General features: G+C 41.7%; 1 protein-coding gene across 2 annotated transcripts in view; it reads left to right on the top strand.

Annotated features, from left to right (window-relative positions):
* CNKSR2 (connector enhancer of kinase suppressor of Ras 2) overlaps positions 1-16,213 on the top strand; it is a 353,085-nt gene that overhangs the window by 321,826 nt on the left and 15,046 nt on the right. The window lies entirely within an intron of this gene.

The following is a 16,213-nucleotide window of genomic DNA, read 5'->3' as shown; positions in this document are numbered from 1 at the left end:
GACCAGCTGATTTAAATACATCCAGTCCCTCCAGAAGTTCCCTGACTAGATCCTCACTGACCCTCGGCCTAGATGCACCTCCCCTGGGGCCTGAGGGTGGCCCAGTGGGGGCGCTGATCCAGTCTCTGCTCAGGAAAATGGAGGCAAAGAAGTTGTTAAATATGTTAGCTTTGTCATCTGGCGTGATGACCCAATTTCCTAGCATGTCTTACAGGGACCACACGTTACCTGGTACCTTCTTTTTGCTCCCTATGTATTTAAAAAAGGACTTCTTGTTGTCCTTGATCCAGGTAGCTAGTCCCAGTTCCATCTCCACCTTGGCCTTCCTGACTGCCCCCCTGCATCCCTGAGCAACCGTAGTATTGTCCTCCCTGGTGATGGCCCCTCCCTTCCATTGGGTATACACCTCCCTTTTGGCTAGGAGACATTCTCGGATGCTTTTGGTGAGCCATGGGGGCTTTTGCACCCTCCTGCTCCTTTTGATCCGTGTTGGGATTACTTCCCTTTGGGCTTGGAGGATCATTTCCTTCAGGAGTGACCACTCTTCCGGGACACCTGACTCCCCTCCCCTCCAGGACTCAGTGCCTCCCCAACTATTCTCCTTAGCTCATTGAAGTCATATAAATTGAAAATTTAGTAATGTAGGCTTTATTAAAAAAGCAAAAGTATAGCCAAAGTATTGCACAAAGAATAATGCTTAATTTTTTTTTAGGTGTTATGGGTATGGTACCTAATCCAGTTAGTTTCAAACCTGAATGAAAGCTCTGGACATTCGCAGAATATAAATATTAAATAATAATCTTCCAGTTCAATGACCCTTACCTAGATCCCTACCGATAGATTCCTTACTTTGGTTCAGCAAACATAGTGACAAAAAAATGGATTTTTTTTGGCCATACCTGATTGCTTTCTCTTAATCTCATAGCTTGATTTGGATTTTGAGCTAGATTTGGAGGCCTTCTGTTGACCATATTGTTCATGGATGCTGGTCCACAATGTCAAGTCAATAATGTTCTAGCTAGTTGTGGCAAATGCAGCTTCTTTGTTCCCGTTATGGGTATAAGAGATATAAAAAAGTTCCAGATCTGGTGGTCAAAAGCTATAGCTGATTGATAAACAGGGGCGGATCACAAGGGGATTGTGATTCATTCCTACTACTCTCAAAGTTTAAAACAAACTGGCTGCCAGGGCTTCATTTCTTCTCAGGTGGAGCTGATGGAGTCAGTTGACTTCATGGCTCTATGTTATCTTCTTGATTTTTGATAATCTCTTCATTTCATGGGTATTAACAATCCTTGATCTTCCACTAATCAAGCTATCCTTTCAGTTGTCCTAGTAATGTTTCTCTGGTTGGCCCCCCAGGGTGTCCATGGCACAGCATAATGGTCAGAAACAGAAGGAAATTGCAAAGTTACCACAGTGACCCATTCTTGAGTTATTCATTGCAGCAGACAACAGAGGAGGTGGGAGACTGAATCAGCACAACCAGGGCAGCACATGGATAGAACATAATGGGAGTTGGGGGTGAGGGACAGATGGCACTGAAGGGTGTGATGAGGGGCTTGGGCCCTATAATGGGTGTGAGGGGGTGTTGGGACAAAAGGAATTGTGCATGAGGTGGTTCCTGTGTCTGTGAGGGACTGTAGTGAGGTTTGTATGTTCAAAGGGGCAGGGGAGGTGTGAGGGGGATGGTGAGGGGTTAGGAAGGTTAGATCATAATGGACACAGGTCTGTGCAGGATACAGTGAGTTCATGGGGCATGGAGGGGGCAGGGTAGGACTCAGTGGGGAATGAGGGGGGATGGTGGGATGTGGTAGAGCTTGGGCACAATGGGGTCGAGCTGAACATGGGGATATGTGGGATAACGGGACAGTGGAGCCAGTGGGTATTTGAGGTGCTGGGGCAAAGCTTAAGGACCGTGAGGGGCATAGTGGAGTGTCTGAGAAACCCATATGTTGAGGTGCAAGGAGAAAGTCTGTCCACCGTCAGGCTGAGCTTGGGGAGGTAACAGCTATACCCCCCCTGGCACCAGGTGTCTGCCCTACTCTTCTGCTGGCAGTCAGATGCCCCAAGCTCAGTTATATATGTTTTTCCTTAGATCTTAAACAGAATGATATAACTCTTAGTCCTTGGCACACTAGTACAGCTACTATCTTGTTTTAAATTGGAGAAAAATGAATGGTGTGTTATGCAATGATGCACTACACCACCTGCACCCACCATTTTCAGAATCCAAGATCTGCCCATGCTGATAAAACTTTTATGCACGTGAGTTATTTCAAGTTGATAGGCACCATGTTTGGGGTTAAATTTGTTGGAAAAAAGACAAGACATCTATCATGTTGTCTATATTCAAAATGAGCTGTAAAGATAACCTGAGGGTGCTGACAGAAGTGATATTCGTCATGCTATCATCCCTTGGAAGCTCTCTACCACCGTGTTCTGACAGAAGTGTACCGCTGCAGAGCACTTCAAGTGCCTGATCATGCGACATATGAACCTTCATTTAACGAAGGCTCGAATGAAGGTGCTCCAAAGTGGAGTGCCTTCATTAACTTCTATTTGTCCCTGTCTGCAAGGACAGGGTGGACTGATGCAACCCAAGAGGGGTGGGCTGATGCAACCCAGCCCCAACCGTGGTGCTGTCTGCATGATGAGAGTGGGTAAGGGGAGAGAGTTCCCATCTAGGGTTTGCCCAGCCTTCGTTGGAGTGGGAGGCAGGTGGATTGGAGACCCCCACTCCAGTGCAGTGCAGACACCCCAGACCAGAGGTCTTTCTAATCCTGGAGATGGTGCCAGAGCTGGGTGGGGAGGCTAGGGGAAAAAAGCTGCAGACACACAACCTCTCTCTCCTGGGTCTACTCTGAAGTGGAGCTCAATCCTTCCTCCCCCCAACCAAACAGGGAATGGGTTTGCTGTAACTCATGTTGAAACTCTGTTGGGTTGAGATCTAGCGGTTTGCTGTAACTCATGGTGCTTTCTATGAAGTGCCATACATTAAAGCAGGGAGCTGCATGTCTGTCAGCACCCTGAGCTTCTGTATAATATAGAACCCTAATATCTCTAACTTGATTGGCTTACATATCCAAATTCAACTTAGAATTGCTGTCTTAATTTTCATGACTACTTCTGGTCTTGCTCAGCCTTTCCTCTAAATTTATATTAAGCTATCTCCCATTCTTTATCCCCTCTGCTCTTCCTGTCTTGCCCCTTCAGCTGTACAAAGGTATTCCAAGCTTTAATGAATTATCTGTACACTGTAAAATATTACAAGATTACATCACTGCAAAAAGTGAATATTACCACTTGGATGTATGCATGTACATTTTCCTCGGTGTGTTTTTAATATTGAAGGTAGCTAGGCATCCAAAGTAACAATATCACACAAAGTCATAGGGATCCTTTTAAAGAATATTGTGATTGGAGCAAAGACAAAAATATTTCCAACACTAAGCTTTGTTTGTTTAAGTATGATACTCCAGTGATGTTTCTCTGCTGTTTTCAGGACCTAAGGGAATAAAGTAACATCATCATTGTATATAATAAACTTTCTTAATTTTTCCCCTCCCTTATTTGTATTCCCTCAGCAGGATGTTAGTGTTGGGAAGTGACTGAGGGAGGCATCAATCATCTCCATTCAGCATGATTGTTAGCTATTGTGCACTGCATTGATATGAGGTCAGGTGATAACCAATAAGTGAAGCAATAGTTAAATCATTCATTTAAAACTTACCCTGGTATAGACAACCAGTATAATGCCTAATAAGCACTTCTGTGAACTGAAGTGAGGTATGGGCCTTGGGAACAGATTAATATTGTAATTATAGATTGTAAAGGTGTTGCCAACTTGCAATTTTGGTTCATTGTTAAAGTCCTGATGAGAACCTGTTTATTTTTTTATAAACGTTGTTGACCTTATAGTTTTAGTTAATGCTAATGTGTCCTTAAGACTCAGAAATCAGAAGGCAAGTCAGGAGAAAGCAAAAACAAATTTTAAAGAATTCTTGTGGTTTTGGAGGCTGTTCTGTTTTTGAAGCTTGATGCACGATGTTTGAATTTTTGAGGTCATTAGGTTTATGCCCAACAATACAGATCCTGGGTTATTTGTGTTAATTTAACATTGACATTGCCACACTTTTGAACTCTTCATCTTTCAAACTTAACGCCTTTTACATTAGCTTTTAAAATTGAATATATACACATCAGGCACCAAATCACTATTAAACTATAAAACCCTCTATACCAGCAGCTCGTTAAACTTTCTCTGTTGTTCTGTTCATAGCTACATGGTGTGAGTGTTGCCAGTGCTAAACGGAGCAGTGAAACGTGAAAACAAGGAGAAAGCAGAGCAGCAGGTGGAGACAGGAAATAGCTGACAAGGAAGGAAAAATACAGAATAGTGTATTTGTTTGGTCTGTCAAATGTATATACCTCTCTCTGCCTAAAAGTTTATACCTATATCCATATCTGTCATTATTGGGTCTGATGCTCCACAGCCTGACCTTATGGGCCACATCCATACAAGTGTGGATATTTGGTTCCCTGGGGACAACTAGCAGCAATGCACCCTGTGCTGCCTCTAGTTGTCCCTGAGGAATGCCTGTGTCACGCACCTTCTGGAGAGTGGCAGGTTACCCCAGGTGGGATAGAGGAGGCTGGGGCCAGCCCAGTGCTGGCCCCAGCAGCCTTACATGGAGCCTGGGGGTCAGTCTCCCAAGGCTGCAGCAATAGCGATCCTGCCACTCGAAGCCTGCCCAGCAGCTGGAGCATGTCTTCAGCCAGCCAGGCTCCAGTATTGAGTGGCACACACTACCCCAGTGTGTGCCGCTTCGGTTTTTGTTGTTTTTTTGTGTAAGTGGGGGTTTTTGGCCCCTGGATATCCAGGTGTAAAACCTTCCCTCTCCCCGCACTGCTCCCTTGCAGCATGGAAAACAGCTGAACTTGTGGTATGTGGTGCTGCAGACATGTTTGTGGCACCATATACCTCATGCAGCCATGTAGGCATTTGTAGTTCTGCAGAATGGGTACAAAACAGTGTGAAGCACTGCCCTTCCCAAAAGTAATGACACAAGCTGCAAAGATATACAGGGTGAGATTCTGCCTCTGGCAGAACACAGAGCTCTCAGCTCAGGGTGGGAGGAAGGTGGAATGGATCGAGGCAAAGCTCAAGGCATAGAACTGGGACATACTGCATTGTGGCAGCTTCATACAAGTGAGCAGGCTGTGCTTTTGGAACTGTGAGCCCTGAGGAAGCTATGCATTGAGAGGCATGCACTTGAATGTGTGATAAATTGAAACCCCTGTGTATCCAGGGTAACTTTTCTAAACTGCTTTTAGAGGCTGTGTTGTGTGTTCACAGCTTTTTAAAATCAGAACACCTTCATTTACCACAAATTAACTTGTTCATGTGTCTTTCGCCTCAGATGACTTCCCAGCCCGGAGTTGTTTGAGGGACTGGGGTTAATTATTTTGGAGCCCCGTTACAGCACTCTCCCCTTCTAAACCACTGGTTCTCAACCTTTTTAGGGTCACAGCACCCATGGATAGACTCAGGGCACTCTTCAGGAAATGCCAGCTTTTAGTTTTCACTCTTTTTTTTACCTACTGAAAAATAATAGAGTGTTTTTTCTATTGCAAAGAACTCAGAAAGACCACAACTATGAATTTGTATGTCAAATCTCTGTTTTTAATCTTGTGAATCATGTTTGCAAGCCTAACATTGTGTGGCCCAACACGGCACCCTTAAAAGGATCTCAAGGCATCTCAGGGTGCCATGGGACCCTGGTTGAGAATCAGTGTTCCAGACAAAAAGGGAGGGTCTAGAGCAGTGATCTCCAACCTTTTTAAGTAGGAGATCACTTTTGGCAGTTAAAAGCAGCCCAAGATCTATCGTGCACCGCCGCCAGCCCCCCTCCAGCCCAGCAACCAAGTCTTTGGGGAGAAAAGGTGGGGCAGATTGAGGCAGAGGGAGAAAAAATTATTTGGGGATGCACCTCCCCAGCAGGTAAGTCCCACCCAGCTGGGGCCCAACTCAACTTACCCCTGCTCCTGCCTCTGCATCACTGTCCCTCACTGCAGGGGCCCCGATCTAGCCCCTGCCCCTTCTCTCCCCCGTGGGCTGACCTGCTGGGCTAGGAAACACACGTGCATGCATGTGGGCACTCAGCCCCTCACCCCAGCCTCAGATTGGCTCCAAGAGGCTCCGAGATCTACCCGTGAATCAAAATTCACTGGTTGGTGACCACTTCTACAGAAGTGGAACAAGTCATATCCCAAGCATCATCATCCTCATACCAATCTAAAAATAGGGAGAATACCTGTGAATAGTTAGTTCATTGATAAAATATTTTAAAATATTATGGAATCACAAAATCAGTATTTTGCTCTTCCTCTCATTATCCCAAAGTTGATTAACAAGACATATTCCCAGAAAGGCAATGAGTACAAAACAGTTTTTGTTATGATGATAACACTGATTGGCTTTATACCTTCCATATGTCTTTTTTTTTAATGGAGAACACAGGATGAAGAAAAGTTTCTTCAGTAAAAAAGAATGAAATGGAGTAACCAGTATTAGGATTTCCCAGCCTCAAATCCAAAGCAAAATTAGGAAATAGCTCATCTTGGAACAACACTGTATTCATTACAGGGGCAATAATACTGGAATTGTAGACTGTTTTATCTGTTTGATCCCTCTACTGTATAAGCTAGGATGGTTTTGACAAATTAGGTTGAACTTTAGGTAATCACAGATAATTTGACTAATTTAATTTCATGTTGGTTATAAGAACAGGCATTGAACAAAACCTATCCACTATAAATGCACTCTTCTTTTGTGAATAATCTGGAGTGCAAATACACAGAAAGGTCAATAATCACTCTCAGAATTGATAAATTACTAAGATTGGACCACTAAAATCCAAACGGTACTGTGTGTTCTGCTTGGTTGCATGGCTACATGCTGCCCATTTACCCTCCCCCCACATACTCTCCTTGATATTTATTTTATTTTATTACCTGTGCTTACATCCTTACTGGAAAGGATAAAGTGTGTCACTTCACTTACACAGCATTATACTTATCAGTCTGGAAAATTCTCATGGTTATCCTACTGTATGTTTTGCAAACTAACTGAATCTACAAATAATCACCTGTGGTAGCTCAGGGTGGCTACTTAGTGCTCTGGTTCTGCAAAAAAAACTATACTCTGTAACAAAAGGTGTAAGTTATTTGGAAAAAAGCAGTTTACTATTTTGTAGGGTGTGTATGCTCAAAGACGCACAGTTAAATTGATAGAGACAAAATTAATTTTGGTATTTCCAGATTTTTTACATTTTGCTTTGCAGCACTATTATTCTATAAATAGAGGTCTTGGGTATTTAATAGAGATGGATATCAAACCATTATGAGAGTATAACAGGGGGCCTTCTCAAGGCCAATTTTACCTTTGGCTCGCCCACCTGTTTCTGGGCCAACCACCCACCTAATCACCTGCCATGCCTTGTTAATTATTTAATGATCTTAATTAGGTGGGAGGCTGCCCATTTCATGCCCTGATGCCAGGGGTGGTATCTGTGGCTCCGTACCTCCCCTACACCACACCCCATGCTTGCAGATGGCATCTACTGTTGTCAACATCACCGGCCCCACTCTGGGCCCAAGACTTCTCCAATCAGGACCCCTCTAAGATCCCTCCATTCCGGCAGCCTACCCCACCTTCATTCAGGCTATCTAGCTCCCTGAAAATATTTTCCCCTCTCAGGTGTGGTCCCCCTGGGACCTTTGGCCATTCAGGCCCTGGCCTCACCTCCAAGGCCAGTTGGAAAACCCAGGCCTTCCTAGCTCTGGATGTCCCTCGTGGTAGGCCCCTGGCCCTTTTGACTGATCTGGTCCTGGCCCCTGCATTAACCAGTCAAGGGTACTCTCTCTATCAGGTCTCTGAGTCTCTAGCCCCACTTTATCTCCTGGGGTCTGCCCTCTCACTGGGCCCTACTAGCAGGTGACCCACCTGGTTGTGGGAGCTGGGGATAAGGCACCCCAACCCACTTTCCACCAGGATGGTAACTGGCCTGGCATTTCCTGGGGGCTCCCGCACCACTGAGAGCCGCACCAAGCCACCTACTCCTGGCAGGGTGCAGTTTTTAGTCATGCCCAGGACCAGGAGCCTCCTAGCCATCCCCTATAGCTCCACCTTACCTCCAGAATGTTTCAAGAAGCCTCACAGCCAGGCAATGTCAGGGAACTGATCTATATAGACAGCCAGGGATCTAAAAATGGCTGCTGCAATCAAGCACCTGCTGGCTGGTTGGCTCTGGTCTTAAAGTGGCAGACACAAACAGTACCCTGCTACAGGGAGTATAGCAGGGTAGGGCAGGAAACAGTGCTTATGTATATAAGAGTGGTGGTATTTAGTAACCCCACCCCTGTGGGAAGATAAATAAGGATGACAGTCAGCCATATCTTGACCCTGACCTGCAATTTTTATCCTGCCTTCTTCACAAATGAGAAATATTTTAAAATTTCAGTAAAGAAGAGATGGTAAAGATTAAACATTTTCTTAACATAATCTTTTTTAAGCAATAAGTCTTTTTTCCTCAAAATAACTCCCTGTTGCTACATTGCATGTATTACGTTGGATGTGCTTACATCTCCTAACCAGGCTAGCAAGAGACATTGAGTACTGAGAGACAACACTGACTGTTTCATTGATGCCCTTTAGTGCAAGAAACATTGCCGTTCTCTCTTGTTTCTGCAGGGCTCCTGTATGATGTGTACTATCCTGAAGATTGTGGTGACTTCCCTTTCTTTAAAGAGGAACAGTTATAAATTTGCCAGCATAGGACTCTTCATTTGTCAAATAGTGATTAAAAACACTCAGATACATTGGCTTTTTCCATGATAGAACAGGAAGTGTGGCAGCCACAGGAGTTACAGCAGCCCTCAAGATCTAGAAATAGTCATGAGGTTCCTTTGTGGTTTGTAAGGAAGGATTCATTTTCTTTCCCCAGCTTATATAGTCATTCCTAGACTGAGTATCCAATCAACAAAATTTGGCCTTTAGTGTAAATGCAACACTAGAAATAGTGGAATAGCTGATAAAGAGGATCTCCTGCTCAGAGCTAATTCTAAGCTTCAGTATATAGATTGACATAGAAGTACTGGTATACGAATCAAAAAAGAGAAAAATAACAGGAATTAATTAGGATTTTATTGGATGTTGCTGTGAAGTATGAATGCAGAGATTTATTTTTCTGTAAATTCAGTATTTATTCCAAGAATAAGTTCTATTACCTTGGTATTCTTGTACTTTTTATTAATGAGAAAATATGTTGGAAACATGGTCTTTGTATTCATCAGGCAGATTGTAATCTGTTTAGAAATTAAAATACGTAATACGTGCATTTATAAAAAGGTATGCTCCCAGGTGACTGAACTAAAGCATTATGCATTTTGTTAAAAATCAGATCAAAGTGAAAAATCTTAGTCGAGTTAGCTGCTCATTTATGACTGCTGATATGCCCTCATTATCTGTATACAACTCTCAGGGGGAAAGATACGCAGTGTTTCACCTTACGTACTCCTCCTTTTGTTTAAAACGCTGTGTATGCCAGTCTCTTCAAGGTCTGATGTCTCAGGACAAACCCTCTGTGTTCTATCACAGCCACTTGATAAGTACCTGCAGGGCTGTTCCTAGGGGGTGTGAATTGGGGTGACCACCCCAGGCCCTGCGCTTTGGGGGGGCCCACAGACCGTGGTGTATGGGCACGGTCACCGTGCACTGCTGGCTCCATGCTTTGGCTACTCACCACCCCTCCCCTCCCGCTTCGTGCTGTGGCCGCTTACCACCCCCACCCAGCCTCACATGGGCTGATATGCCCTGGGCCCCGCACACCCCTAGGGATGGCTCTGAGTACCTGCCACTGATGGTTTGCCCAAATGCTTCCTCTTAGGGACCACAAATTTCTTAAATGACTGCATTAGCTCTTGACATAGTCAAAGATTTCTAGCAGGCACTTCTGGTTGTGTAATTCCCATAGGGAAGTCATTTGCCGTCAGAGCCATTTTAATAACACAACAATCAATTGATGATTGGCGCTAAGTGCAGACATTCAAAAAGCCCAAGGTGGGAGCGATCTACGTTTTGTGCTTTACTTTACATGTCTTAGGTTTGGTCGGGAGTGAGCAGAACAGATGTTTGCCCTTTGGTGGGGGTGGGGCATAAACGGCCTGCGCTGGCTGAGAGCAGCAGGTAGGGGGCACTCCCACACACCTCTCATAAGGCCGCTGCAGAATGCCGAGCCCAGCCAAGCAGCTGGCCATTCCTGCTGGCCAGCATGGCCCCTCTCCCTAGCCCCCCCCACCCACCAGCTGCTGGCTGTGAGCAGCAGGGCAGGGACAACCAGGCACTGGCAGGGGAGCAGGGCTGGGAAGAGGAGCTGTGTTGGCTCAGGGCACAGATGGGACTGCACCACCCAGCCACCATTAACAGCTGGTCTGGCTCCTGGCTCCACTTCCTGCTTACAGCTGACTCTGGGAGAACCTGCTCAGCTGGAGCAGGCAAGCACAGCCAAGTCTAGCATGCCACCCAGTGAGTGGAGACTAGTGGGGGTCCATAAAGCAGGCTGAGGTGTCAGGGGACTGTGACTTAACTTGACTTGAGAGAGGATCTAGTACAAAAGATAGACTGGTCTACCCTAAATCACTCAAGTCTGATACTACATCCGCACCTATTAGACTGGGTTCTGCCATTTTTAATCCAGTCTATATGTGACAAACTTCCTGTACTATTATGGATTTAGACCAGTTTTCGGTCATGTATACTGATTTATGTATAATGTCTGTACCTGGCCTAAATGTGATATGATCATTTCACTGTCTCTCATAGGGTCATACTAATTGTTGTATGTGAACCACAGCTAGTTTATTTGTCAAAATGTTTGCAACTGTCATAGTTTTCATAAAATGTAACACAAATGACTGTTCATCTGAGAATGTACATTGCTTTTTCACTACTTCCCATCTGTTTGCCTAAATTATCTTTAAAAGCTGGTAGCTAGTGAGAAAGCATAAGCAATATCACTGATTTATCAAGTTGCCAAAATCAGTAGTTCACAAATAACCCATCAGCTGGAATTTCTTTATATAAGTTATTTAGCAAATGCTATAAAAAACTTGTCAGATCGTGATTGCTTTGCAAAAAGAAAAGCTAGTTTTCTGATAATCCAGTACAACACTTACAATTAAAAAGCAAATATTTATCAATATTTACTGTGCGCTTATTGATACTTCTTATTAATATGAGAATAACCTGTGACACCTATTGTCTTTTTAATGGCAATCAATATGAAGTAGTAAAATAATAATATAAAGTTAAAAAATTCTCCAGTATGTTTGATAAATAAGTACAATATTTCATTTTATTCACCTTCAAGCAACCAAAGAAATATTAATACGTGTCTCTACAGTTACGATCAATGACTGTTACCAAAAACTCCAATAGTAGCACACATTCATGAAAAAAAGGAATCATGATAGTACCATAATGTTTATTTAAAAAATTACGAAATTTTCTCTTCACAGAATATCTCATCAAAAAATCTTTGAGAAGTGTCACCTGTCAAACCAGACCCTAACTAGGTTTCAGCTACATAAATATGCTCTGTTGCAATAGTCAGAGAAGTCCATATGCAGTCTGTCAGCCAAAAAGTATCACTGAATTGTATTTTTTTACATAGTATTGTTCTTTCTATCCAGAAACTGTTAATCTCTTCTGTTATTGTGATAGTATCTCTTTACTGCTTCCTCAGCCATTGTGACCTGCTACAAGCTCAAAGATGAAAGCAGACCTCCCTGATTCTTTCTTTTAGAGGAAAGATCTATTATAGATGCTTTCTACTGAAAACTTTTTCAGAGTTTGAGAGTGAATAGATGAACCTCACCAATTAATTTCTATCTCCAAACCATTTTATTCTGTATAGTTTAACCCCAAGGCCCTTTCTTACAGAGAATTCAATTTTTTTAAAGTAAAACTATTCATAATTATACATATATAAAACACACTGGATTTTCAAGTAATATGAATAATTATATATTGTAAAATACATGCACGTATAGTAAAAGAAACACTGTATATACTTAATGCTAGCCTACTGGATTTATGTGTATGTATACACACACATGCACTCATGCTTTTACACGCACACTATAGCTATATAATTTTAATATATATTTTTCCTATCCCTTCTTCTCCTTCCTCTGCTAAAACCACTGACTCCTTAAGGTTCAACTTTATGATGATATTTTGAATATATGGTGCTACTAAGCATTTAATATTAGGTAATATAAGATGATCTATCCCTTTTTCTTACCCTCCATTCTTACTTTCACAATACTGACTGGTCATCTGAAATATTGAAATGAGGCAGATCTCTGTGACAGCAGTTTTTCTGTGGCATAGATTAGCTGCCGGTGAGACATGTTTCCATATGCACAGCCCGTTGAGTGGCTTTGGGGTATATAACTTGCTATCTTTTCTTCTCAATCCCATGAAACTTCCTAATGCTTTTTAAGTGGGCTAATCCTCCCTTCTGACTACAAGAAAGAAATGGATATGCATTAGTTAGGATGTATTTAGTTTACTTGGTTTCTTTTTAATTGGTTTCCACCGTGGTGTAATAAAAGGTGTATGTGTAAAGTGCAAAGAAATAACTGCATACTCTTAAGTAGTGCACCAAAGACTGAAATTTTAAAAGAATCAGAATATAACATCAAAACAGTGCCATGTTTTTGTGCTTAGGAGCACACATACATGCAGACAAAAGAAAGCACAGTGGTGCTAAACTTTATGAAAACCTTGCCATATTTGCTATTTTCTCTTGTACCAGGATTGCATGTTAGTGTTTCTCTTATACTGATATGATATGGAAATAATGGCACATCACAGTTCTTTCATCATATTGTATCACTGCTTTATTATATTAGGCTAATGCACTGCGAGAGTTGATAGAACCTCTCCATGCCAAATCGGATCCACTTCTTCTTTGGACTCAAAGATTGATAAACTAATGATTAGAGAATTTAGATCGGAGAGAATTGGCACGACGGAGACTCAACTTCAGCCTCTTGCAAGCAACCTAATGGCCTCCGTTCAGAAAGTTAATCCTTCTTGAATAACTTTTGATGTTTTTAAAAAAGAACAGACTTTTTAAAGCATAGAGAACCAAATGCCTGGATGTGGGGCTTCCAGGAAGGTGTTAAAGGGGCAGACCTATTACCTGTTTTGAAGAATGCACTCTTTCCACAATGGGACTAGGCACAAAATCAGATCCAGTCTACATGGAGCACACTTGCCCCCTCCCCTGCATAGGAGAACTGAAGGGGAAGAGGGTCATGGCAAGGGAAGGGCTCTGATGACATTCAGTTTTGTTCTGCAGACTTCAAGGAATTAAAGAGGGATCAGCCATGGTAACTATACATTCTGTTGTTTTTTTATGGACTCCGGTGACTTCGCTCAGGCAAAACGGCGAGAGTAATATCATTTCATTTTCCTTGCATTAGTGCAGGAAGTTAACTTGCTATATCATACTAAATTAAGCATATTCTACCAAGTCAAGGTGTTCAAACACTATTCAGAGACTTGTCTCTGCTTCTGATTTATAATGAATTATCAGAGGGTGTGCTGAAACAGATTTGGATACTGATGGAGAAGATACCTCACGTTGAGATTTATTAGACACTGCAGATAAAATCTTCAATTCCTTTTTATCTTCTAAGACTGTCCTGTGAGTGTTGCCACCTCACAGACCAGGCATAAAGTATTCTCTGTATAACATTCAGTCTCCATAGGGCTGTTTTTGGGGCCAGTATTTGTCTGAATGTCTCTCAAAGTAGATTCAGATATTGTTATTTATCATTATGTTCTGGGTCCCTTATGGGTTGATGTTTGCCTCTATCTCTGTGGTTAGAATGTGGATTTTCCTTTATATATATTTGGCTGAGGGTGTACTGTAATAATGTCAATGCTAATTACTTGATATTTCATACTATATTATGGAGAGATAATTTTAAATATGTATTTTGAAATGTTTTCTTTCTGTCCGCTCAATGTATGGTATAGCACTATGTTAATACCAATAAAATTATATATATATATAGTTTATATATATTTCCCTTTTATAGAGAAGTTATATGCTTTTTTCCTCACAAACAAGAATTGTGCAGTAAATAAAATTGCATCTTTCTGCCTTACAGCAGTGAGAAAGTTATAATAGTTTTAATATGCCTTTTTTAGAGAAAATAAAAAAGCTATACAGCATGGCATATGCTAGTTGGAAATTAATCAAAATGCACCTTGTGTCTCCATTTAACCTTAATGGGCCTGTTGCAAATCAGTCTAGATATTTTACAATGTTATTTTGGCCTCTCTTTATTTTTCTCCAATCAAGAAATATAATTTGCCTATTTTAGTAAAATACTGCTGCTTTTTGGTTATAAAATTGTACCTTCATAAGTTTTTGCCTGTTGGCCAAACAGACCAGTTCACCAAGTTTGTATCAGTCTCGTGTCCTTAAAAATTGATTTTTTAAAAATGTAATTTACTGCTCTTTCCAGCACTTGGCAAAGGCAGAATTCACATTTTATATAAGGCTGCCTTTGAAGTGCTTGCCTCTGCCAGGGTTGATAAATCACTGCTAAGTACATAAAGACTCTACGACCTGAAAGATTTATCATTAAAATCTTGCTGGAATGGCCTCAAACCTGAACTGGTCCTTTACATTCTGTCATTAAACTCCATAATTAGTTAGAAGTGAAATGTTTTGGAAATGAATTAGAGGGCCAGAAGCAAAGATAAGATTCTAAACTATCCTTTGGCTGCCATTTTGGGTTCTACTGATGGCTCATTTACTGTTCTTTGCCAAAGGCCAGAAGAAGCTAATGTATCTGCACCACCAAACATTAGATCTTCAGCTTCCACTTTTTTTTTCTGTCTTATAGACAGTACTGAGTGAGTATTACCATTTTACAGAGGGATTCACAAGGGCTGTAATTAGCAGCCCATGACATTAATTGCATACACACTTGTCAAATATTTCTCTGTACGTCTTAAAGTTTGGAAAAAGGCAGTTACCATTTCTTTAATGAAGACAGTTGATTTATTCATGAGAGTCAGGGATTTTTTTATGGTATTATTTTGTGTTTATTATAATAAAAAAAAATCCAGACTGGCTGGCGAATTTCCCAGATTTGCTTCTGCAAAAGCATTGTCTGTAAGGACTGTTGCTTCTTTTCTTGTGAGAACACACACAGAAATACTCTTCCTAATGTGGATGTGGAACTGACATCTCTTCCATGATGTTTATGTATCAGTTCTGGGAGAAAACATTGTTATGTACACAAGCTACATGCTTACAAGTTATCTTGGCACTATGACATTTAATGACATAAGTAATCCACAGTAAAGAGTACTATGGTGTTAAATTTCTGTTGTCATTTTTTAAAGATTTTCTTAGTAAAAGTGTTGTTCAGGTATGCGATCATATATAGTGCTCATAGAAGAACAGGTGCCAGTGGTGCTGAAGGCACCTGACAGGACTCGGCATCTGACAGGCTGTGCTTCATATCTTGCAGTGTCATGTCATAAACACACAAACTGTACATATGAGTGTAGATTAAATACCCTGGGAACTAATCTATCATGAAATCTTCAATAATAAATCTAAATGTCAAAAGAAATACATGATGTTTTCTAAGTGAAACCTATGGATAACATAATCAAAAATGCTCGAGTCTTATTTTCATAAGTCCCTAGAGACATGTCGACACTCCAGATTAACTGGAACTAGCTGCAGGTGAGCTACCTTAGGTACCAGTAGCAGTCTGGCTGTGTCAGCATGGGCCTCAGTGTGAGCTAATTTAACCTCTCTTCACTCATATTGAAAATGAAATTTAGGCTTCCAAGTCACTTGAGTCCTTTCAAAACTTTCCCTCCTAGTAGTACACACTTTGATAAATAGAGCAAAATGAATATGGCATTCATGGCCCGTGGAATGTTGTTAGCCCTGTTCCCCAAGACAGATACACACTAGGACTATGTGCTGTCTTTATTCAGATAGGTATCAAGCCTATAAAACCCTAGGCTAGGGATTGAAATTACACGTAAACTGATATAAATGATTAGAAACTGGTTCAAATCTGTAACACAACAGAAGTTCAG

The sequence above is a fragment of the Crocodylus porosus genome, unplaced genomic scaffold (assembly GCF_001723895.1).
Source record: "Crocodylus porosus isolate Cpor-Errol unplaced genomic scaffold, CroPor_comp1, whole genome shotgun sequence".
Lineage (NCBI taxonomy): Eukaryota > Metazoa > Chordata > Crocodylia > Crocodylidae > Crocodylus > Crocodylus porosus.
This window is presented reverse-complemented; position numbering and strand designations above follow the sequence as displayed.